Genomic DNA, 22,765 nt, shown 5'->3' on the forward strand with positions numbered 1-22,765 from the left:
GTCGATATTCCCAATCTGTAAAGCTCTCACCATTTAATCTCTTTAACTCTGACCAAAGTTAGTTTACATTAGATGTTGTTTTAAACTCACATGGAACTAAATTAAATAGAAACAGCTAGAAAATTAATCCTAATTGTCTTCACTAAAAATCACACTGCCTGGATCAGTCACCTGTTCTCAAACACTATGAAAGAGATCGTTTGCATTCACAGCTTTTAAGAAAAAATTACAGAAATGTAGGTTTTTGTTTCATTAAACTTAAGACTAATTTAACAAAAATGCAATATTAACATAAGTAAGTATACTAAAAATACTTTAATGATGTAAAAGAGAGTAGTATAATCTTTTAAAGTGTAAATTATCACAAACTTTGTGATTTTACTAAAGTCTGGCTGTGTTTTCTGTCAGCACATTCAAGAAGGTAAGACTGAGTTGCAAAACTAACAAATAATGACTAGAGAGTCAAAGTGGCTCTACAATATTCACCTAACCTCTTTATTGTCTCAAAAACAACTGTGAAATAAATGTTACAGTACTTTTTTGTTTGCCTAGTACTAATTTGCTTGCATGCTAAACATGCTGCAATTATCTTTCTAAAAGTTATCACAAGACAGGTACTCGAGCAAACATTCCAGTTCTCGGGGAGATACTACAGCTCCAGATGACTTCAGAAAAAGTCTTGATGAAAACAAAAAATAAAGAATCGTGCTTTTGTGCACATTTACAAGAGTGCAAGACTCTTCCAATTATGCATCTGAAAAAAAAAAAAAGCTGTGGGTTTTGTAAGTCATGTTAAACATTCAAATATTAGTCTGTATTAAAAGCAGCCTGGTCAGTGAAAATACAGGATGTTTTTTAAACAGTTTAGTTATTAATAAAGCATTTGTTTTTTCTAGAATATTATCATGGCAAATTTGTTTTGTATTGCCAAGATCAGCTGGGCATTTTGTTTTTATTATGCATAGTCTTTTGTCATTTTTTTGCTCTGCAAGTTAATTTGACTGCTGTGCATAAGTGAAGTGAGCAATTCAGTAATTAACTTTTGTGTTTTAAAATGTATGAACTTTAATTAGATTTCATTATAAACAAACAAATGTCAACCATAATTATAAGCTCCTTGGTTTAACCACATATTATCCCTTTTCAAACAAACTTGATGTCAGACAAATTAAAATCAAGCAGCCAGCAATTTTGAGTTGAATTTTACATGATCCGCCAGTAACCTGATTACTTTAACTTCAATATCATTACAGGAAAAGTATTTCAGGAAAAATAATTACAAGAATTCCAACAGGAGACAAGCTTAATTGTATTGATTCAAAAGATGCATGTATATAGGAACCATGCTGAAGGAATAATGTTATCTTAAATCTACAGTTACTATTAAAATGATATTGTCTGGCATGAAAAAGGCAATTTGAGATTGGTGTCTGGAAAAGCAGAGATACAAAACTAACTGAAATAATTATCTTTACCCCATTATACTTTAAGCAACAAAATATCAATGTGGAACAACTTCAAGGCATGAAGGTTTGCAGGTTTATTTACTGACTGGTGTATCTATTAGTACCAGGAACAAGTGGAGCTGTCAGGACATAATGAAGGTAAATGATTAGTTAGCACAGAGACTGAGCTCTTCTTCAATGCAATAAGAGTTAATTAAAGTTTACCACCAAACATCAACCAAAGCAGGATGTTGATCAGGTTTCAGCATTAAGTGCAAACAGACAATGGTTGGCAGCAATTAGTGCAGCTATCAAATGACATGCAATGATAATTATACATTTAAAACAGCTAAAGGGCTTGTGGAAGGGAGGGAAGAATCTCATCAGCTTCTTTGACTACGTACAGTCAAAGTGCAGGAAACAGGTATCAGATATTTCACTTCAATACTGTAAATCAATAGAATTAAACAAAACAAAAAAAAAAGGTTGTACAAGCGCATTATCTGAAAGAGGACAATTCACTATACATGAAATGGAAGAAATCTGCAGAAGACTCCTAACAAAGGTAAGTACTAGTTAGATTAAATAAATTACTTTGCTGCTGCCACTCACACTGACATGCATAAACAGAGAAGTGTTTGGGGTTTAAGGGCTAGTGGCTGCAGCTTTATTACACATTTCTATGCCAGACTCGAGGTTACCTGGTATCTTTAGTCCCTGTGGCCACGTTCATAGCATGAGAAGGCCCAGAAGGACCACGGGCCTGAAGCCCGTGACCACAGAAGGGAGTTTCACATGCTAGCTGCAAGCCCACTGTGAGGAAACCTAGGCTTACCAGAGGCGATTACCTGGTATCTGAGCCACAACCTAAGGCTCTGCCACACATCCCCTGCTCTCCACCCCCTCCGATCAGCATATGTGCTAGTTCTGCCTGCTCCCAAACTTACGCCCAAGTTTTGGGAAAGAAAAAGGAAACAAGAGCTTTCCACCACGGACGAACGCTGTGCAACACACGGTAGCAACACAGACACACTAATAACCCAGAGCACAGCAAGGGCCAGTGCCGTCCTCCGCCACGCTCTGCTCTGTTTTGAAGGCCTTGTGTAATGGTGGCAGCTACCAGATCAGCAATACAATGGAGCCGATACCAAACTCTGTTTTCATCTCATCCTTCCATTAAATCCAAAGGAATGATGATAAACTTGCAGCAGCACCTCTAATAGCAGCACCAAACAAAGGAAAAACTGCTCTCAGCCCAGCACTGGCAGTCTGCTGAACCCCCTCGGCACGGATCTGTGAAGTCAAAACACCCCCAATTCTGCATTATCAAACACAGGGGAAGGCAAAACAGGTAAATATCCCTTCCACAGGCAAATAGCCATTAGTAACTGGTGTAGCCAGACAGACAATTCTCTACAAATGTCTAGTATTCTGACAATTCCTCAGTAACCACTCCACGCACTGGAGATGGAATAACCCACTCCCACTCACTCCTCTTAGGCTGGCATAGTGCAGGCAATGGGATTACCTGGTTAAACACCTACACAGTTCCACAGCAGCTGAATAGGTCTGGCAAGTAGGTTCCCCACCTCAAAGAAATCAAGATTTCTTCAGCATTTTTACGGACAACGTAGTGGCAAAAGCACCCTGCTCTTCCTAGGTATGTAACAGGAAGCAAGACGAAGCTTACCAAAAGACAAGTAGCAGGTTTCCAAGAAAGCTAAGCTGTGACAAATTAAAACCCGATGATGAGAGGGGCAAAGGGGTTAGACAGTAGAACTCATTGCTGCAGGATACCATTGAGATCATGAATTTACCAAGTTTAAAAAAGAGAATGGAAACTGGCTGCCAAAAGTATCCAGAGTTATTGTAATGAATGTGAACACCAAAAAAAAAAAAAAAAAAAAATTGTAAGGGATATTAAACCTTGCTCTTCAGAAAAATTTGCATTTGCAGTCATGGCAAGGCAGGCATATACAATAGGATATCCCACATCTGCCTATTGTGATATTCTTCAGAAGCACCTTGTACAGACCAGTCAAAGAGAGAAGAGGCTAGCCACACCAGAGTCCCAGTTTGTCAATCGATATGTTCCTATAGTATGAATTACACCTCCGGAGTAAAGAAGTGTCTGCAGGAGGGAGACTGCCCTTAGCTTTTATTTGAACTAACCCATGCAAAAAGATCAGCATCGGTTCATATTTAAATATGTTGTATTAACTTTGACTGTGTCAAATTCAGAAAACCTTCTCTTAAGATTTTGAAGACCGTATTTATTTTAAATGCACTTTTTTTTCTAGAAGCAAACCTGCATACATATGCAAAATGCATTAAGATGGGGTTTGTTATAATGTTGGCTACCAATTGTGATTTTTGCTGGAATGTGTGTACGTTCACATTGCTAAAATTATTTTAATAAAATGCCTTACTGTTTTGCATAGTTCCTGGGCTGCAGCCTAGAGCAGTTCTACAGATTTTTTTTTCCCTAACAAACCTCATTTTCCCAACTAATTCTGTTATGCTAGGGATTTGTGCACAGAGTTGGCTAATCCCAGTATTTCCCTAGAGCTGCATCTAAGCTATGGCCCACTCCCAGCACAAAAGTGTCTCCAAAAGCCCTTTCGCCCCCTTCAGCACTGATACACTCATTGGTCCTGACATTTTCACTTCAGCCATGACAAATGAGCTGATGGCTGTGATCAGATTGCACACGAGGACTGCTTTATCAAAGACGTATCATTAACTCTCATCACTGTCTTCCATTATGACTCTTTTGGTCAAATCTGTTGTGAAAATGCAAGTCAGTTTAAAAACATAACCTAAACATAGCAACAAACAAACTTCATTAAAAAGCAGAAAAGGAAACCAGACTCAGACAGGATCAGAAAGAGACTAGCGTTAACTAAATGTTTCTCTGGGGATTTAAGTAACTGTACTCAACCTCTGCCCCAGTGCAAACATGGCAGTTGACCGTCTTCGAAAGGTCCCTTCCCCCATCGCGGACTGCTAGCACTACTTTGCCTTTTTTAGAGAAACAAAAATAAAGCAGCAGCAATCAAATATGCCTAAAACCAAAGTCAACTTTTTTCTTTTTCTTTCTTTTTTTTTTCTTTTTGGTCTCTGAACTACTTCGTGTTTCTCTGTGTCTGCTTTTATCAAAATACGTTTCTCAAATGAATCCCTTAAAGAATATAAAATTTTCACTTGAATCGCAGCCACATAATCGTACTGTTTTCTGACTCACATTAAAAACACCAGCATAAAGCGCTGTCTGAAACGGAAATCTCTCAGTTCACTATGAATACCGCAACCTTTCTGTCAAGTTAGAACCTAAGTTCCAGTTACACAGTTCTTGTTACATCTAGAGGGTTTACAAAGTATATATTTGTTGTAAGCTCTTCTAGCAATTCATCTGAGAATACACATCTAGCGGAGTCAACTGTAACACAACAGATCTTGGGAATGGAGGTCATGCTTTGAGATAAAGTGCTATTCACTTTTGGACCATGCAAGAAGCTCTTTATTCCTGTTCTTATTGGCATCAGTTCCCCCTTACCAGAGCAAGAACAAAGCCAAGTGCTCGTGTGAGGTTTATGAATAAATCAGAGGTGAGCCACTTTAAGTGCTGCCCATGATTTCCTTGTTGACAGTGAGCACTTAAACAGGCTTCTATGACCAGCAACTCCTGGCAAACCTTAATGGCTCCTAATCTATACCCTGCTTCATTTCAGGAAAGAAATGACCCACCCTAATTTTTCTCAAGTCTTCACCTTTTGGGCAACTACTGTCCCACCTTTTTAGAAATTCATGTTCAGGGACTGTCCCGTTTCAGTGCCAAGTTTTCACGTAACACACAACATAAAAATCACCATTTTCTTCCTAGAAAACAAATGACAGCTAATAAAATATTATTACGCTGTGCAGCCTAAGTAATTCCCAGACAAACCATTACACAATTCAACGTTTGTTTAAATTGCATAGATTTTTAAATGAACCTAAAAGATTTCTAATATATTTGCCTCCAATTATTAAAATCATGTAAAAAATATGCTGAGGGCAGATCCAACCCTTCCGTACAGCTACAGCTGAAACCAGGAATGTTTATAAATCACTGCCGTTATATGTATTTAAATTCAAACAGCCTCAAAAAACTATTTTTAAATAAAGATAACATTGAAAAACAAACTGATATCAACCAGTAAACTCAGCGCTGGGCCAAACAACTCTGGTCTAGAAACATTAACATGCAATTGTGGCAAGACGCTAGGTGTTTTCAGTATGTATGTCTTTGATGCACAAAACCACTCAGAGACCTGTGCTGTTCAACATTAAAGCAGCAGCCTGCGTGGAGAATACATTTCAACATGGAATGAAATCCTTCATTTTTAAGGTCTCTCTTCCCACCCCCCCACCCCCCACCCTTTTTGGACGTGTCACAATCTCCAGATGGCTGAATTTATTCTGTAGTAGCTGAGTTATTGTCAGGCTCCCAGTTTCTGCTATATTTAAATACTAACATTTTTTGACTCCATTGTCTCTTCTTGCCTTTCCACCCACTCGGGAAAAAAAAAGTTGTGACACCACCACCCCTCTGCCCGGTGATTTCAGCGAGCGCTCCCCGCAGGGCCGGGCCGGGCCGGGCCGAGCCGAGCCGGGGCCGGGGCCGGGGCCGGGGCCGGGGGCCGGGGGGCGGCTGCCCGGCAGCGCTGACCTGCCGCTGCTTGAATTGCGGCGGGTGCCTCAGTAGATGGCACTCTTCTTTGCAAGGGCCTGATCCAAACCCCGGGGAAATCGATGAGGCGGCGCTGGACTTTGGACGAGGCCCTCGGTCCAAATTGGAAACTGCAGCAGCGCTGGAGAAACCACCCGTCCAGCAAGAGAGAAATCCACGGGCCAGACCAGTTGGGACTTAAAACTCCAGTGATGCTTTTCACTGGAGCTGAAATGCCTGTCCCAGCGCACCGGCTGCCGACCCAGTGAGAAAACCATATTTTGCCTCCCTACAGCAATCGGTTGCTCCTTCTGGGAACAGTCCTGAGGCAGGCTGCTGTGCTGCAGCAGAGTGGCTTGTGGTTGGTTGTGCACGGGGTGACACTTCCCACCCCAGAGATGGCTGCGCTGCAATGGCAAAGAAAGTGATTTTTTTGGTGAGCGGTTCATAAAACTCAAAGGAACTGAGGGATTGAGGGGTGACATTTGCCATGTAGCTAAATAATTTATTTTAGAAATGTTACATTTTCTTTAATTTAAACCCTCGGTGCTGTAAACAAAATCAATAACCGTATTTCAATATAAAAAAGTATAAAAGGACCAGAGTGAAACCCACAGGAATAAATTCCCTGTTTAAGGAGCTACTCTTCACTCAGAACCTTATTTTCTGGAGTGGGGAAGGCACGTGAAGTGTTAGGTATTAAACAAGGAGAAACTCTTATTTGAAGGTGGACAGACATGGTTTCTCACACAGGAAAACCACCTGCATTTGAAACCATCACGTAACGCTTGGCAAATCCAAGGATTATTTTTTTCCCCCCTCTCTTCTTACGAAAGCTCTGGCCCTCAGAATACCAAAACTCAAAGGATCCTCCGCAACAACTGAAGGGAAAGAAGGAAGTTATGTTTTTGTTATTCTTCAAAAAGAGATTATTCTGATCTGTTACACTACCATCTTCTGGAACAAGTGTGGAAATAACTGGGATTACTCCAGATTTCCATCAGTGCTCCAAACACTGGAGCACTACCCGTGACAGGTGCCTTGTCATCTCAGATTAGGTGAATTTATAAGGCAGCCTCGGTGTCAAAACAGGGAGGAGCAAGCCTTCAGCAGCCGTTGCTCCCAGACCCTCAGCTCTGCTATTACCTGGTAAAAGGAACAGAACTGACCCCCATCAGCCTCTCTGGAAAACCTCCTTCTTACAGACCCTCCGGTGCCTTCTGCACTGGGCGCATCATCCTTAAAAATGGAAATGGTAGTGCGGAAAGAGGAGATGAAACCTTTTAAATTTGATTTTATGGGAATATTGTCAACTGGTAACTGAAGGCCTGATTCTTTTTCTACTCATATCAAAACTGCATGTTTTGCCAGTTTTACACCCATATTACTCCTCTGATTTCAGAGGAGTTATTGTTAATTTAGTCTGGGGTGAATGGGAGGAATCCAGTTCTTGTGGGTTTACATATCCTAGGCTCACATCAACACAGCCATTTCGTAAGGATTTCTTTGTTTCTGAAGCAGAATGTTTGTCTTTTAAATACAGTTTTAGATGTACATCTAGTGTGTGCATCACTTGTTCTGCAGACACCGCTGCAGCCTATATGGTAAATGTTTGTTTTCAGAGTCACCATGGTCTATCATGTACATACAGCCTTTAGTTTGTGAACTATTGACCTGAAGGACTATGATGCTTTCTTAGGAGCTGGTACAGTCTATCAGACCACTGTGAGTGCTAAAAGTCTGCTAGATTTGTCTGTAAAGAGATCCCAGTTTCTGGGCATATTTAAAACTGTTCTCAAAAGTACCAAAAGCAAATAAAATATAATTTGGACAAATTACCTTCTAAATATCTTTTTTTTTTTTTAATTGAAAGCTGATTCTGAGTAAAGTGAACATATAAAAGAGCATCTTAACATGGCAAACTTTTATTTTGATCATATAACTTAGTTAAACCATTCCTCAGAATATTTTGTTTAAGCAGAAAAAGTCATTCCTCAGCAAGACTACCATCTTTCAGTCCGGTACAAACTTTTCTGGCTTAGTTTGGAACTCAGCAAAAGCTGCAGTAATAATGAAAGTACTGGTATAAAAGTGCTATAGAGCAACTATTAAAAAAAGGAATAGAGTAATATGTATTAAAGACTAAACCTGCTGCCCTTATTTATGCAAAACAAGTTTATCTCTACAGATCTGCTGAATCCTGCTATCAATAAATGTGCCTACTACCCCTTTCAAAAACAACAATAAATCTCAACAACAACCAAACGGAACCTACTAGGTTTGTTTTACCTACTAGGTAAGAGCAACCGATACGTGTCTTCTAGTTTCTTCTATCTGTGCATCCGTCCACATAAACATATTCTGCGTTACATCTGATTCTGTAAAATCTTGAATCCCAGTATCTCAGTGTGCTGTGCTTCTGCCCATTCAGTAAGAATGCAGACATCACATAAGTTATTATTAACCCAGGTGTTATCCAGTTCTACAGTGGCTGGAACTTTGCCAGAGACAACACATGCTGCTTGGTTAACAATATTTTAAAATATAAATGAATTTATTTTTTAAATTAACACATTTTTCTTATGGAAATACACTAGTAAGTTGTTCCCAGAATGAAAGAATATCCCCTAAGCATGTTCCTTTAAAAGAAGTTTTAAGGAATTTCATAAAGTTAGCAGTAAAACATTCTCAAACCCCATAGAAGGTCTTTAACTTCGACTTAAAAGAGAGAATTTTTGTGACTTGATTCTTACCAAGCACTTTCTGCTTTTACAGTTTTACTTCATTTATCCACAAATAATCCTAATTTCTTAGAGGCATCTCTAACTGTTTAAATATTATCAAATCAAGCCCAATGCTGAACTAACAAGCATTTACAAATAAATGTTCCGCAAACTAAAAATATTCCCCCAAACAAGTTAATATTTAGTCTAACTACCAAGAGTTTTCCCCAGTAGCTCTAAATCGGTAATTATGTTGACCTGAAAAAAAAGAGAGCCTATTTAATATGCATACATACAAATAATTATTCACACTGCATTTGATTTACATACGTACAAAAGAACCACTTCCCACTTTCAAAAGTGGCTCAACACTTATGGTATTTTAACTGCCCTAATTACTGTTGAGAGAACATAATTAGAAGCACTGATCACATTGTCAACAGCTAACCAGTTGCAGCCCCGTCTGGGGGCCTGATCCAGCTCTGGTTGAAGTCGGTGGGGGCTAGCACTGATTGCAGGAGGAGGCCGGGGCCCTTCTTGCCACCTGAGTCTACCGGAATCCAAATGTCTTGAACAACCTGAGTACGCTGATGCAGTCACGCCAAAAACCCCGCTCCTTACGTGCATGTATCAATTTCTATTTCGGCAAGCTTTCTCTATTTTCAAAGCCGAACGAAAAGAGTAATTTTTTCCCCAGCAAGGCTTCTATACCACTTAAACACTTAGCACTGCGTCAGAATTCATAACTTTTTCCAAAAGAGAAATAGTTTAATAATGAAAACAGATATTGACTAAAGCCCGCTTGCTCGAATACCAAACTTTCTTAGATTATTACGCGTTGATGCCTAATTTCCATTGGCAACTTTTAAAATCGCTCCTTCCCTCCCTGCCGGCCCCCCTCCTCCCTCTTTCTTTCCCCCGAGCAAAGTGCTGGGAATCCTCGATACCCAATAGTCAATATTTGGTTTGCCTGTCATGTTCCTGGAGCTCCCCTCCATACAAACCTGTGTTTCCCACCCTTTCGCTGCACTACTCTCATACATATTACTTCACATGATGATGGAAACTCGGGGCATCTTAGCAAGTTGCTGAAATCTGAGCTTCTGCTTGTTTTCTCAAGTCTTGGACAAACATAACTTTAGGGAGCGCTGAACATAGGCATAAAGAAAGAGGAGCCTGCATTTTCATCTTCCTTTCATCTCAGTCATTCAGTCAACCATTCAGTGCCCTATTCAACAGAGCTTTTCATTATGCAAAAAAATGCTAATCCTTTTCCGATGCTTTCACACTTGTATAAACCCCCATTCCTTCGACTGAAAAGCAATTATATCAGTTTACCTTTCTGTCAAAAACAGGATTAATATTCCAATACCAGAATCTCCTTTATTTTCCTATCTTTTGCTTTAGGAAACTAGAGATTATTAGTGGAGGTATTCCTTAGAGCAAGAATACATTATTTTAAATATGATTATTTTAGCCAAAGCAAGAGGGGGGGAGGGGGAGGGAGAGAAAAAACTTCAGTTGCTGCGGAAACTCTTTTCAGTGACAGAACTGACCTTCCCTTTGCAGAGGCCTGAATAGAATGAGCCTCACTCTGGTCTATTAATCAGAAACAAATTATGAAAGAATGTGGCTGGACTGGTTGACACTATCCTGTCTTGGGAGACTCAGTAACAGCCTAGTAACAATGTCCTCTTCATGGGTAATGAACAGCCATGACAAATGGGGCAGAGAAACTATTTATTTGCATATGCAAATTCTCACACAAGGGAAACATGTACAAACAAGTGTCATTGTAAGGTGGATTAGGCAAACAACGCTTTCTTTTTAGGACATTCTGCAGCCCAGAACATTAGTCAGCACAATTAAACCAGTCTCCATGGAGACTAATGAAATTTCACCATGGTATGAGTTAAATTAGATAGCTAGTTATGTGTTTTCACAATCCAACTTGAAATCCATTATTGTTTCAGAACAATACAGCAATTGTGCCTGGCTGATCTTTGCCAGCTCAACAAGCTCCTAAGTTGACAATTTGCATATGTTAATATAATTAAGCACTAATTACATGAAACTTGTACATATTCACATGCACTTTCCCTGGGCGCTTCTCGGTTTGAACCTTGGCCAAGTCTTTAACCCTTTGAATGAATTTGGAGCAGCAAAGCTCTGCCTTCTGGGTACAGCCCCAAGGCAGATGCAGAAAAGCTCTTCATTTATAAACACAAAGCTTAACCTGGCTTCTCATATTTCTATCAACAAGGTTAGAAAACATTTTTGTATGTGTTGGGGTAGGAGAAAGGGGCGGGGGGGGAGAAGCTGGATTGGAAGTTCTTTAGAGACCCAGCTCTGGTACCCTTTTTGCATATGAAAACAGAAATATTTACCCACATAACAGGTTACGAACACATGTATTGCCATTGTCACAAGGTTCTTCAAGACCCGAATTGTCAAAAACTAGACTGGGTTTTACGTCAGTGCTCTCAGAACCACAAAAATGGGAATGAGAAAAGGAAAAAAGAGCAAGCAGTAACTAATGAGCTTTACATAAATATATGCAGAGGCAATTAAGCAGTGTTAATTACTATGACAGCAGTTAATTGAATATAATTAGATATTTTAAGCTACTGACTAAGGCATAGTTAAGATTAATTTTATTGAGATTAATTGTAAATAAGAATAGATTAACTCTGTGTTTTGACAGGCATAAAAAGTAGTTCTGCAAATTAACCAGGAGAGCAGAAACCAGCACAAAAATCATATATTATTTTAATGTCACACCTCAGAATCATCTGCTCAATAAACATGACTTTTCAAACCCAAACAGACAGGAATCTTGAAGAAAAACAAACAGCTTGCAGAGATTAAAGAGCCTTTTGTCCTTTTTCATGTGCATTTCTTTTAGCAGACTAAATTAAGCGAGTCTGGTGTACGTTTTTAGGAAGGAACATTTCACACTGAATGGAAAAAATGTTCTATCACATATGAAATTCGTGCAGCTGTGCGGAACTTGGTCCAGATGGTCTAAGACTATAAAACAACACTAAATGATAGACAGTAGGGCCTTCCCAAGATTATGTGATAAAGTCACAACCTCATATTTTGACCTAAATTTTCTGTCATGTATTGTTTCCTTCCAGATCAGATAGCTCCATTTTAATTTTTAACTGATCATGAATATTCAATGGAAACTCTTAATAAACATTGCTGATAAGCATCTGAGCAGAAATCATAAAATATTTACAAAACGCCCCTTAGCTTCATTAAAACAATGCTGAATCCGAAGTGCAGAAAACAGTGCCCTGGCTCTCCCCACAATACTACACTTAGCTTAAATAGGTAAAAATGCCTTGTTTTAAATATGCTTCGAAGAAAACCCAAAACACATTCTACCAGCAGATTAATTCATGCATGCTGTTTAAGAAAATTAACAACAAGGCTGAAGAATGCTGAACAAATCACTAATAAGAAAGGAGCTTCAATTGATTTTGAAATAAATCAATAGGTGATTAACACAATATTTTTAAAGCAGTAGAATGTATATATATTATATAAACATATATATTATATTTTCAATACCTTTTTAGCTCTTAATCGAACAAGGGCTTTACAACAGTGAGCATGTCCCTATATTGACTATCAACTTCTTTGGAATGCCTTTAGTCTTTTATAACGAAAATCCAAAAACGGTCTGTGAAACAAGGCTACGACAAGCCATTCTGCAGTGAAAGATTTTAAATCATCCAGCCTCTTCTAATAGACTTGAGACTTATTGAGGTAGAAACCATAAAAAATGAAGAAGGGAAATTTAATCCCTGAAATATTGATTTGCACATTAATATCATATAGGCAGAGGGCAATTTGGCTTCATGGAAATGACACATTGTCGACCCTTGGTGAAGTCAGAGCCAATCTAACTGCTGAACATGTCTGAATCTCAAGAGTTATTAAGGGCTTCCCTTCTTGCCTTTATGACTTTTCTTCAGCCTACCAATGCAATCTTAAATGTATTATCTTTAAGAAATAATTGTAAAACCTCAGGGGTTTTCCAGTTAATGGAAGGGAGGCTAAACCACATCAGATTCTGAAATGCAACATTAAACCCTTGCAATCAACAAAACCACCTCAATTCTCATCCATCCAGTGCAGGATCTAATATTGTTATTAGAGATAATCAAATTTCATTGTGTAAATTTAGGCTTATGGTCAGAATGGAAGCAGTAAATTCTGCAATATTAAACAGTGATTTTTCTCGGCCCCCTTTATATGTTCTTTGCTGGTGCACCATCTTCACAAATAAACCTAAACTACTCAAAAATCGAGGAACAAAACCGTCTCCTTATTCTGAAAGATGCACGCAATGCCATTTATCATCTCCACAGCTTTCCTTTAGTTTTAGCTTGATCTAGCGGATAAGTTTCATGCTAGAGAATAGTAAAGCAGTATCACTGCATAAACCAAACAGCAGGTACTATTACTGTGACTTACACAGATGGTTTACCTGACCTTTCTTTGTTCCTTGGGTAGGTTTCACTTTTGCAGATTTACGACTTTTCCCTCTATATTTCATTGACCCTCTGTGTTCATTATCATAAAAATGAAAACTATTGAATACATCTTTATGTTGACGAAGTCCAAAAAGCCCACGACTAAAGGATAGAGAGATGCTACAATGCACCGTGTGGATCTCTAGATCGTACACTATAAATATTCAAGCACAGATAGCACGAATAACTGAATAATCCTGGTGAGCCCCAGCTCTGGAGCCAGGTGCAAGAGGTTAAAACAGCTGGCTAGCCATCTTTTATTTTGTGTGCCTTCCTACCGGCTGAAACCGCAAACCCTGAAAACTAGCAGATATTCCCTCAAGGTTGACTGTCTGATTTTTTTCATTTCAACCAGTTTAGTAGGATCCCCCAGTCGAGAAAAGAGAGAAACTCCTTAAATACAGTCAGTTGAATAGGAAGTGGAGCAATGATGATTAAGGCTCTTCACCCCCACACACCCCCCAACCTTCAACCCCCCGTTTATTTCCACAGTCTTCTTTGTGCACCTTCCCATCCAAATGTTTGTATTCCTTATTTCAAAGAAAAGCACTCCGGATCGTTCTGTCAGTTTTGCCAGTAAATATAAAGTAAAACAAGTGTTGATGGCACTGAGAGTGTTACATACCCAGGCTGTGTTTTTGCATTGCTCTCAATGGAAGCGATCGATGCCCATGTCACAGTCGCGTCCCAATCGCAGCCAAGTCTCTGCCTCAATCTAACCAACAACAGGCAGGGCTGCAAAGGCTTCTCACTACCTCTTCCATCCATCCACCACCAAACTAAAAATATAATGCTACATATGATCTTTTCAAACACTCCACCACCGCTCCTAAGGATCGAGCCACTGCAAATCCAGGGGAAACACAATTGAAAAAAAAAAAAAAAATACACCATCAGAAAAAAAACCCTCACAGCAACCACCCCAAAAGCACTCGAGCCCTCTCTTTCCACTCTTTTTCTCGACCTCCTCCTGCCAACTACATAATCCTTGATTAAAAACGGAACAAGGTTAATAAAAAGAAAATTTAAAAAAAAAAAAAAAAAAGAGGAGGACGGAATGGAGCCGAGGAAATGCAACTGTCAGAAAACGGGATGGTCAGACTTCCTGAGTGAACCTGCCTGTGTCTGGCTTAATGTAAATCCACCATCTTCAGCCTGGCAAGTTGTCTTTTGGTTGGGCTTTTTTTTTTTTTTTTTTTTTTTTTTTTTTTGGTGGGGAGGGGGGTGTTATGTTTGCGATCTCTGCCTTGGTACCTAAGGAGGAAGAGGAGGAGGAGGGTGTGTTATTGAATGGTGGCTAAAGCCTCCTCGGGACGGCGCTGAGGTGAAACAGGCTGAACCCGACTGATGTGCCTCCTCTCTCGGTTGGACCCAGTGCCCTAAGCAGCCGATGAGAGACCCCCGGCCGCCCGGCTCGCAGGTAACAAAAGAAATACCAACCCGTGCATTTTCTGCTGCCGCTGCTGGGGAGGCTGGGGGGGGGGGGGGGGGGGGAGAAGATGCAGGAAGGGAGGAGTGGAGGGGAACCGCCGTAAGTTGGCATCGGATGGGGGGAAAGTTTATTAGCATTTTTGCAGGAAATTTCATGTAAGGCAAGAGGGGGAAGCAGGGACGCGTCTGCCATTAGCCGCCGTGATGGGAAGGGATGCACTTGATTCTGGCACGAGCAGTTAGATAGCGCAGGAACCGAAGTGCCTTCTCGCTGTTTATGAGCTTTTTTTTTTTTTTTTTGGTTGACTGGGGGTTTTTTGTGGGGTTTTGTTTTTTTTTAAACACCTTAGTCCTCGGTTTAAAAAAAAAACCAGACGCCTGTCCCGCAAAACAACCGACCCCCCCCTTTCAGAAATCTCAGAAAGGCAGCGCTGAAAGCAGTCCCCGACCCTGCCCGCGAGGAGCCTTTCCTACGGCGCGGCACGGCGCGGCACGGCACGGCACGGCACGGCACGGCACGGCGCGGCACGGCACGGCACGGCGGGGATGCCGGGGGCTCCGCCGGCGCTCGGCCGACAGCCGCCCGCAGGCAGCGGCAGCCGCGCATCCCCGCCGGCGGGGCCGTGCCTCTCCGCGCCGCGCCGGGCCGGGCCGTGCCGGGCCGTGCCGGGCCGGGCCGTGCCGGGCCGCCTCCCCGCGCCGCCCGGCGAAACTGACAGAGAGGCAGGGCGCGCTCCTAACGGGCTCCTCTTCCTCCTGCTGCCGGAGACGGCAGCCAGCAGCGCGATCCCCCTGCGCGCACACACACACACACACAGGCGCGCACACACACAGCCGCACAGCCACCCCTGCCTCTGCTCCTGAGAAACCTACCTGCAAAATAAAGGGGGGGGGGGGAGAGGGGAAAAAGCACCCCACACCTTCTCCTGTACACACGCACGCAGTCAGGGTCCCCATTGCCCTGCTGGCATCCCCCCCCCCCCCCGCCCGAAAGCGAAAGTTTGGGAGGCCGAGGGGGGTGGAGATGGGGAGGAGAAGGAAGGAGGGTGGGAGAGCGGAATGCGCCTTCAAAAAGCACCTCAAAGTTTTGGGGGGACCGAGCTGCGAAACAAGAGTGCGAGCTCTGAAGGGGCTGGCGAGCGATGACTTCTGACAGCCGTAACGTCTTTCCTAATCTGACAGTATTCCCCCCCTCCCCGGGCTCCCTACAAAAAAAGAGCGAAATAAGAAGTGGGGGGCACCCCCCGAACCTCTTCTGCAAACTGAGCAGGGTCCTCCACTTAATCCGAAAGTTACAGCCCGAAAGAGAAAAAAACCCAAACCCACAGCTCCAAACCAAAACAAAAAAAATACACAAACAAAACGTAACCCCCGGAATAAAAGAGAAAGGGAGAGGGAGAAAGAAAGAAGGGAGAGAGAAAAAGCAGCCCCTCCTTCCCAAATGAGAGCAAATACTGTACCTAAAAATGGGGAAACAGGCAGAAAACGGGGGGAGAGAGAGAGGGGAGAGATACATGGGATCTGGGGATGTGAGTGTGTGTGTGTATGTGAGAGAGAGAGAAAGAGGCACAGAGAGAGGGGGAGAGAGAGAGAGAGAGAGCGAAATATCAAAGATTGTGCAAGATCAGCCTGGAAAGATAATCGATACTCGACCTAAATTTAACACAAACTACTCAATAAAAGTTAAAGAAAAAACTTACTTTCCATTTCCCCTCGCAGTTCCTACTGGATCTTCGCCTCTTTTTTTTGTTTTGCTTTATTTACTTAACAGCTGATCACATCCAAGTAAACGAGAGAAGGTTCATTAAAAAAATAATAAAAAAAAAATAATCCTCCAACTTTATTGGGTGAAAATAAAAATGATTGAGCAAGAAGTGGGGGGCATGGAGCGGTCCTTTGGGGTCCGGGAGTTGTTAAAGCATGTGCCGACCGCGGTCTCGCTGTTTGGTTGTGAAGGGGTTGGGAAAAGGAGGAAAGGAAATGAAAATCCGATATGTCTTTATTCTGCTAATTATTATCGTTTTAGCCCTGTTTAAAAAAATGGCTGATTAAGTTGAGTGCGCATGTCTTTGTGTGTCTATTCCCGATATGCACTCTGGGAATGAGAGAGAGAGAGAGAGGAGAGAGAGAGGAGAGAGAGCGAGAGAGAGGGAGAGAGAGGGAGAGGGAGAGGAGAGGGAAGAGGAGAGGGAGAGGTGTAATTAGTGAGGTGATCAACATTCTCCGGGCTGCAAATGACGCGCAGCCCCGGAGCCGGGGAAGCCGGAGCTGCCGCGGCTGCCGGGGGCTCGCCGGGGCTGCGGGAGCCACGGAGCCAGCCCAGAGAAGAAGGGGCAGCAGAAAGGAGCTCATGGATACAAACACAAGTCTGCAAACTTCATTAGTAACACAGACACACACGCACAGGCACACAAAGTAGATGGCTAGGGAAAATTAAAAAAAAAAAAGGGGGGGGGGGCGCGACAGACTTGCTTTTTTAACTGTTCGGGAACTTAAATGAAACGGGTCAAATTAATCATTCCATCGGGGAGATATTATTTTCTGTCTGTCTGTCTGTCTTTCTCTTCCCTTTTCTCTCTTTTAATGGGGATTTAATGAAAAATATATATTTGCGATGGGATAATGAATGTACGACACCTCTGTGAAAGGAAAGATAATACATCTAAGATAGGGAATAACTGCCCATACAGAGATAAAGATGGATTTATTTACACATACACACATGCACACACGTGTGCACTCACATCCTACGTCGTATTTACACATATGCACATACACTCCGCATACACCCAGTCACACAAAACATAACACACTTTATTTGGTGGCCGCCATGTAATTGCTCGGAGAAATCAACAAAGTAAAAAGCAAAGTCTTCCAGAATATACAATATCAGCTGTAAACAGCCTTATCAAAATGAAGTAAATATCAGCACAGGGAAAGAGTCTCTTTGCATACAATACAGGTTTCATGCATATACATGCATCGTCTTCCACTTTCCCTACAAGTATTGATATTTAATTAATATTTTATCTACTATATTTTACCAGACACATTTCACTCTTGGGGGGGAGGGGGGATTATTATGATGAAAACTAGGGTAAAATGTACAGATGTCATTATAAATCGGAATCTTCTACAAATATTTTCCTGTGTGGGATTTAAGAAGATTGCTTCTCATTTGAAAATCTAATTATCTTAACCTAATACTGCAGATGTGAATATGACTGACACTTTCATTAAAAGATAATTAACTAAAACTAGGAATAGACATACTTTAAAATCCACCACCCCCCCCCCGAAGATAAAAACATGACTATTCAAAGAGCATCCGAATACACCGCAGGAACACGTGCAGATTTTTGATAATGCTATTCCAGAAATGGGTATACCAGAAATGGTCACTAAGTCACAGTTACATGCAAGAGATATTTACAGTACCAAGGACCCCGCGCAGGTGAACAATAACCTTAGAGCTGACGTGCCTTTGAAGTTCGCGATTCCTGCGATACACGTCAAAACCTTGTCTTAGGCCTTAAACACCAAAAACCAGCAGGAAGGTTTTATCACAACCTTCCATTAAAAGCGCACACGCGCAACAACAACAACAAGCCAGCAAAAACCTGGATGGCAGAAATATGCACCTCTCTGGGCCCTAAACCTGCTGCTCCAGGAGAACATTTTGCAAGTACTGGAACTAACGCTAATAGGAAAATCCCCACCTGATGATGAATTAAGGCTGCCCTTAAGGAAGCACAGGCCAGTGTCAGGGAACCGAGTTGCTAAAAGCAGATGTTTAAGGTCAGAGTGAAGGTCCTGACAGTTTTGGAGGGAGGGGGGAAAGCTCTTCGGAAAGGGGAGGAAGAAAAAGACAAATAAAAAAATTGCCAGCCTGAGAGTACAGCTATTCCAAAAACCGAAGCCTGCCAATAAAGCGGGGAACATAGAAGGAGCCCTAGCCCAATCCAGAGAAACCTCACTTCAAACTTCAGGAAAGTCTCCAAGACTCGAGCTTAAGGAAAAGTCAGGGGCACTTGGGGGTTCGTGAGAGCAACTTTGTTCCTTTTTCGAACCTCACCTAAGCATTGCACCAGCTCATCAGTGAAAAAAATGTGAGCGTATGTATGCAGATTTCCACAGGCACTGCACCCTGTGAATGAAGGTAATAAGGAAACTAGCGATATTCTGCATCGTTGTTTACAGGGTGGGAAAAAAATGCAAACAAAGAGTGAAAATGAAATCTCTGAAACCCGTTTACAGTTATCAGATTGAGGGGGTATGATGGAAAGAGGGCTTTTAGGCTTAAATTGCAGACGAAACGGGACTCTGAGATAGAAGGATGCATTGTCCATTCAAGTGCATGCCTGAAGGATGGTAACACATTTCCTAAGACTGAAGACGATTAAATACAATGTGATGAAGAAACACCTGAGAACAATACATCTATTTCAAATTCAAGTGAAGAAACACGTATACTTAATGTCACAGAAGAATAAGGAAACGAAGATAATTTAGTTTTAAAGTCGTCCCCCCGCACCTCCCCCACCACCTCCTTTATTCCTAGTGCTTTTTTCCTGGTGAAACATCAATATCATTAATGTCATTAATGTCAAAACACCAAACGTCAGAACAGTCAAGTCATTCTTTTTTGGCTGCAGATTTTTCCCCTTTCTCTCTTCTTGGAGGGGGATATAGGTTTATGGTGTTTTTGAGTTACAGCTAAAGGAACAAAGCGGGGGGGGGGGGGAGATAGAGGCAGGAATTGCGAGAGGAGAGTCCACATTTTTCAGGGTTTCTTCTGCCACTGTTTACTGTCCTTCCTAACGTTTTAAATCTCCTCTCTCTCTCTCTCTCTCTCTCTCTCTCTTTCTCTCTCCCTAAAAATAGTAGCTATCGGGGAGGGGGGGGGGTGTCGGGGAAAAAAAAGGCACTACGGGATGTTAACAGTTTAGAAGAAACCCGGGGACCGCCACGTAGCTAGGAAAAATCGAAGAAGGTTAATTCCGGGAGGCAGCAGCAGCAGGTTTGTGGGATGTGATAAGAGCGGAGCGCGGCGCGGGCTGGGGGAGGCAGGCGAGGAGGACCCGGGGCTGGCCGGCGCGGCTGCGGCGCGGCTGCGGTGCGGCTGCGGCTGCGGTGCGAGCCGGCGGGCGGCGGGCGGGCTCCCCGGCGGCGCGGCCCGGCCCGGCCCGGCCCGGCCCGGCTCCCGCTCCCCTCTCTCCTCCCTCTCTCGCTCAGCTGATCGCCCCCGAAGGCTCTCGCCTAACCTCTCAGCGCCTCTCCTCTGGTCTCGGTGGACCCCCCGCCCACCTCCTCCGAACTTCTCCTGCAGGCACCGTTACACATTTTGGGATTTTTTCGAGCCTCCTGTTGAAACCACGAAAAGCTCTTGATAGTGACGTTGTATTTCAAAGAGAGGGAAGGGGAAAAAATTTAAAAAAGCCTCAGCCTTTTCTGTCCTCCACCACCTCCAGCTTCAGCCCCAAGGAAAACTTATTGGCCTGGGCGAGACGGATCTGGTGGGGGCCAGAGCCCGAGACTGACCATTCTTTAATAGACAAAGAAATCCTAGCCCAAACCGGGCGCTGTTACACCACGTCTCTCCGCCAAGCTCATTTCACTCCCTAAATCTGCGCTGCGGACACACAGGGGCACAAGGATCTGCATAATTACAGCCACAGCCGCTCCCCTTTTTAATAAACCGACATAATTCCCTAATAAACGTCCCCTTCCCCCACCTTGTCCTCTCCCCAACCCAAGGGAAAGGGGATCCGTGTCTTTTTACTGCGTTCCCTAAGTCTATAGATGAGCTCAGTTTGAAACGAGGTATTACAAGATTTCAGTGTTACAGACCCTTTATCTGAGCTACAGACACTTTCAGATCCCCAGCCCCCACCTCCTCTCCTTTTTGTTGTCTCTTCTCCTCCCGGGGGCTATTTGACAAAGGCAGTGTGTTAACTAACATTTTTGTTTAACTCAGCAACTTCTTTTCAAAACACACTTAAACCTGATAGCAATCTCTTGTACTTTTTTTTTTCTTTTCTTTTTTTTTTTTTTTTCCCCGAGATGAAATTGACTCTGAACCCAAAGCGTTTGGCTAGTATTAATTATTTCTTTCTTTGCAGGTATCACGTATACAAATCTATTGTTAATTTACAACTCCCTCCCCCCCCCCAAACACATTCCAGTACACACTAAAAAGGGCTGGGGGGGCGGGGGGGGGGGGGGGGGAGAAGGGGGAGAGAAAGAAAACAAACCCCCCCGATCTGATTCCTGGAAAGTTTTGTTCGAAAAAGAAATAAACCAACAATAACATATTGCATTTCAATTCTGCCCTCACTGCCCCAGATTTGGCATTCACCTACTGAAAGTGCGTCTAACGAGCAGTGACCTAAGAGAAAAATCACAGCCGAATAGTACAGACATGTCGCTGAGATTTTGAGCTAAATAATGCCTTTCCCGATTGGCTTTTGTTGTTGTTGTTGTTATTTTGGCTGGAGCCGCACAAAAACGCGCACCCGGACGTTACTATAAATAAAAGCCTTCCAGGTCTAAGTCTGCTGCCGGCGTTTCCTCCGGAGCCTTAACAGCCCTTTTTCAGCTCCTTTCTTGGGCAGATCGCGGGGATTAAATGCCCTGAACCTGAGCTCCTGGCCTTGGATGGGAAGGGAAAGAAAAAGGGAGAGGGAGAGAGAGAAAGGAGAGGGTGAAGGAGCCAGGCGCCCTCTGGGCTTTCAGAGGTCAGCGCTTTGACAGTGCTCTGACCTCCCTCCCCTCCCGGCAACCACCCCAGTGTTTATAAACAAAAACAGTCAGGACTAGCCCCAAACAATAGCAATTCACCAACTTCACAGGCACTTCACTAGCTCTTATGCAAATCAAGGAAAACGACCGCTTACCACCGCTCTCCCCCCCCATCCCCTCCAGAAAGCCCAAGAGCATATTTCCAGCAGTGATATATCCAAGGGAAAAATTTTACATTCTATCCTGGAAAAGGACAAAAAGGGACTTCAGAAATAAAACAGTTCTGGTAGAAAGACAGACAAAAAGGGAGAAAAAGCCAATAAAACTACCGATCTTACTGCAGAAAGAGGAAAGTTATGAAATATTTATACCTAAATCCAACAATCCACACTGCCAATAAAACAGGAATCTTTGTTGTGTAGACAATATGCTAAACTACCTCTGCGACAAACAGCGATTATAAAGCAACCAGGAAAAGTTATTTTCGCCCAAGGAGCCAAGTTTTCAAAGAAAACGTGTGGATTTTACAGCTAAATAAAAGCCACCACCTCTGTGTTATCCGTAAAAACTACACATAAATTAAAAGCACCGTTAAAAGAAAAAAAAACCTTCCAGCAAGCAAGCAGCACATCTGATCTGACTTACAAAAAAGTATAATTAAAACCATCTTTAATTACAAAAAGCAGCAAGCAAAAACTAAATGAATCAATGCTTTCTCCCCAAAATGTTGTCCGCCAAGGTATAGAAATGATAGTTCTATAGTCCTGCATTAAAGCGTAACTGAAACTCCACAGTTCAGGAATTGATTACGCGATAAGGAAAAAAAAAAAACGTAAAAGACGAAAAAAAAAGGTCCTAATGATTTTCAAACTTTTGTTTAAAAATGATGAAGATCAGAAAAGGTTGGAGGAAAAGTTAAAGGAAATATACCTCAAGAGAAAAAAGACCATCTCCTTTTCTTCTTTGTCTATCAGTCTCCAGTTAAAGCATATGGAAAATGTTTTCAAAATGCCTAGATTTGGCACATTGTCATTGCAAAGAGAGGAGCGCAGTGATGCTGTTATAGAAAATGGGAAATAAATTCAGGATTGGGTGCTGCCTCCTTCAATGCGGATTTATCTAAGTTTAATTTAATATTCCGCAATCACTGTATGATCGCATATAATT

At 42.3% G+C, this 22,765-nt stretch overlaps 1 protein-coding gene and 1 long non-coding RNA gene across 4 annotated transcripts in view; one reads left to right on the forward strand and one right to left on the reverse strand.

Moving 5' to 3' along the window:
- ZFHX4 (zinc finger homeobox 4) overlaps nucleotides 1–16,885 on the reverse strand; it is a 153,838-nt gene extending 136,953 nt beyond the window's left edge. Inside the window, exon 1 of one of the 3 annotated variants that reach the window (XM_076329520.1) lies at nucleotides 16,558–16,885. The gene's annotated coding sequence lies outside the window, so the exon portion shown is untranslated. Of the gene's footprint in view, nucleotides 1–14,051; nucleotides 14,104–16,317; nucleotides 16,358–16,557 lie in introns of those variants that run through there. The other 2 variants (XM_076329523.1, XM_076329522.1) reach the window with 2 other exon arrangements.
- The window catches only part of LOC143156292 (uncharacterized), a 28,990-nt gene continuing 20,892 nt past the window's right edge, over nucleotides 14,668–22,765 (forward strand). Inside the window, exon 1 of the long non-coding RNA XR_012994597.1 lies at nucleotides 14,668–14,846. This is a non-coding gene — a long non-coding RNA (uncharacterized LOC143156292). The remainder of the gene's footprint in view (nucleotides 14,847–22,765) is intronic.

The sequence above is a fragment of the Aptenodytes patagonicus genome, chromosome 2, assembly GCF_965638725.1.
Source record: "Aptenodytes patagonicus chromosome 2, bAptPat1.pri.cur, whole genome shotgun sequence".
In the NCBI taxonomy this organism is placed as follows: domain Eukaryota; kingdom Metazoa; phylum Chordata; class Aves; order Sphenisciformes; family Spheniscidae; genus Aptenodytes; species Aptenodytes patagonicus.